This window comes from Adelges cooleyi, unplaced genomic scaffold, assembly GCF_023614345.1.
Source record: "Adelges cooleyi isolate 19-005CV unplaced genomic scaffold, UGA_ACOO_1.1 ACOO_flye_CR_arks_rails_tigmint_CR_PRNA_108, whole genome shotgun sequence".
Classification (NCBI taxonomy): Eukaryota; Metazoa; Arthropoda; class Insecta; order Hemiptera; family Adelgidae; genus Adelges; species Adelges cooleyi.
Genome location: NW_026095761.1, coordinates 11,091,583 through 11,094,710, shown reverse-complemented (window position 1 = coordinate 11,094,710; position 3,128 = coordinate 11,091,583).

Below are 3,128 nucleotides of genomic sequence, written 5' to 3'. Positions count from 1 at the left end.
TCACTCAACGCCGGCACTCTCTCTCGGCACACAACCTGTTCCACGCCTCGATGACCGCCGACCATGCTACATAGTATTATTAATATATTATATGTATATATTTATACATCTAATAGTGGACGGGCGCTATAATGAAATGTTCTGTTAAGTTTTTAACATCAGCTGTATATATATATATATATATATATATAAGGACATAATATATCCACACACACACACACACACTTAATATCGATTTATACTAAGTCAGCAAAACAACTCGACTTTGTTGTAAACAAGATGTTCGTATTAACATTAAAGCTTAATATTATTGTAATATATTTCATTTGTGCTTCTCACGGCCGCGCGACGTAACGCATAATTTGGTTTTTTTTTTGTCGTTTTCGAATGTATTAGGTTTTGATTTTTTTTAAAAGCGTCCAATAGAAATGTATCATCTGCCCGTTTTAGATGGGATTTTGAAAAAAATATAACCAATGCCTTGTCGCGAGTAGCTTAAGTATTCTATATAATACTTAAGCTTACTTTGCAGCGAGCAGTGCCGACGCTATTAATTGCGAAGCCTAATCGAAAGGCGTGGTCCTAAATTTTCCTAATTACTTTCCGGTACTATTACTGCTTTTAAATTATGTGTATTAATTTACATAATTATTTTTCTTTATTCTTTCTGGATACGTAGTTTTTCCCAAAGTTGTCTAACAAGACTGTTTTTTATATCATCTAAAAGTTAATAACTTTGACTATGTCCGCCTCGTTGAGATTTTTATAATTACTTGATTATTAAAACCAAAATGCTTAAACCCTTTTTTTTTCTACTCTATGTAAATCAAAAACTAGATACGTTTAAAAAAAAAAATTCGTAGAGGTGACACGGATAATGTTCTTAACTATCAAATGATATAGTCACTAAGTGACTTTAGTGTAAAACAATTTTGGAAAAAGCCTACTCATGTTTTTATACCATAAAAATGCATGGTGACGTCCTCTTAAGAGGATTGAAAGCGGGTTTTAAGGATTTTTATATAGGCAATATTCAAGAAAAAAGGGGTTTTAAAAAATGTCGAAAATGTCATTTTATTTACAGACCAATTTGTATAAACTTCAGTGTATTATCTTTTAACTTGTACATTTTTTTCAATGAGTAAACGCCATTTTGGTAAGTAGACAAAATTCGCATATATATTTACAGAATTTAAATCGAACCATTCTAAGTAGTAGAATTTTGTCAGGCCTTTTTGATAAAAAAAACCGACCGCTTTCAATCTCTTTAAGTTCTTACATTAATACTGTTAATACACAATTATTTGTAAGCTAAACTTATTTTACCTTCGGTTTAACATTAATGTACTACATATGTACTTATAATTTATAAATTAAAAAAGCGACAAGTGACAAGTAAAAACCAACATCAGGGAGCAGGCAATAGTCTTGGGGTTAACCCTGAGCTAATATGCTAAAAATATGTTAAAATAATAATTGTTTGAGAGCCTCTATTAAACTTTGGCCCGGGGCATCAAATGGTCCTCATCCGGGCCTGAACATACAATAAGATACTAGGCACTCGCCATTAGAATGGTCTAACGCAGTCTCTCCGGCACGATTAAAATTATCATTTTTGCCAAAAACTCACGACTTGTATGTCAAACGGCCGAAGTAATAATATAATTTAATAGATAGATTTTATACGATAATAGCGGCAATATGAAATTCTTCCTGCGTTTCTTAGTTAAAAAATATTAAACAAGGAACAAAACGAAAAAAGTGTGTTTAACATTTACAAATGTATACAATTTCTTTTAGTTTATGTGTGTTTTATTTTTTGTTCAAACTCGTTCACTTCCTCCCGTGATGTTCCACACACGACTTGGGTTGGACTATTAGGCAGTTATTTGTTCTTGTGATTAATGTGGTTTTATCACTTTTAGTCATATCAATATTGCTCGCAATGACTTACGTAAGTCGTAAACTTAGGTATACCAGAACATCATTAGTAGAACATTTGTACAAAATCGATTTTTCAGTTGAATTAACTTCCTCTTCGTGTGTACAGCTGATTCGTCTAATTGTTCACGTTCCACAGTGCTGACATCGGGCATAATGAATGAAATGTGATAGGACTGTGTCAAATCGAGTATTCTGTTTTTAGACAGCTTTCGACGTTTCGTTGATTAATTGTTTTTTTTAAATATAAGTACTTCGCGGTCGATCACAAAAAAATAAATTACAAACAAACCTCTTAGGCCGTCGCTTCTTACCATTAGGTTCGCTTTTTCGTTGAATTTACTTAGTAACTCATTATTTTTGTTTCCAGACTTCTTGTTTTCATGATAGCTAGCATGTATTTTTTCTGTCAGTCGACAGAGTAGGTGTAATCCGGTTCAAACAATAATCTGTATACAAACTTAGGAATTCCGACCTCGGGTATACGCTGTAACCTTTGGGTTACACGTGGAAAGTCAAACGGTGTGTGAAATAAAATGTCGGATACTAGGATGCACTACTGCGATCGCTGTGTCTATGAGAACGCTATTATAAGCTATGCCGTACACGCGTTTCTTGGACCGTGAGTGAACGTTACCCTAGAAATACGCGGAAATATTTACCTGACATTTTGGAAGTTTGCCCGGCCCGGCACAGTAGTATAAACAGGTATTGTAAATTGTCAATTGTACTTGCATTGCTACGCGGCCAAATCACGAACAATATCAATGTCAAGACGCATGCACAATATTAGTATTACTATTGAATGGCCGCATTAAAGGTTGTAGTAGTCAATACACACCACGGAGCCACGGAGAATTCGGCGGTATTATAAAAATTAGTATCTGGTTATTAAAAAATCAGTTAATATCCATTTTCAACGTTTAACGTGTTCGCGGTCAATACTAGTGTTAGCCAAGTATCGTGGCAAAAGTAACCATTACAATTTTTAACAATCAACACTGGCATAGTAGAACGGAAGGTCTAATGCCAGGCCCGTCGATAAAATAATCATTGTACACCGAAATACACAGCCAAATTAAAAACCTACTGATTGATCTAGCTGAGCCGAATAATGCCTGATCATTCGATAGACATTTGTCTTCTCCGTATGTGTTTGTGTGTGTGTATAGCAGTGCTATAGTATC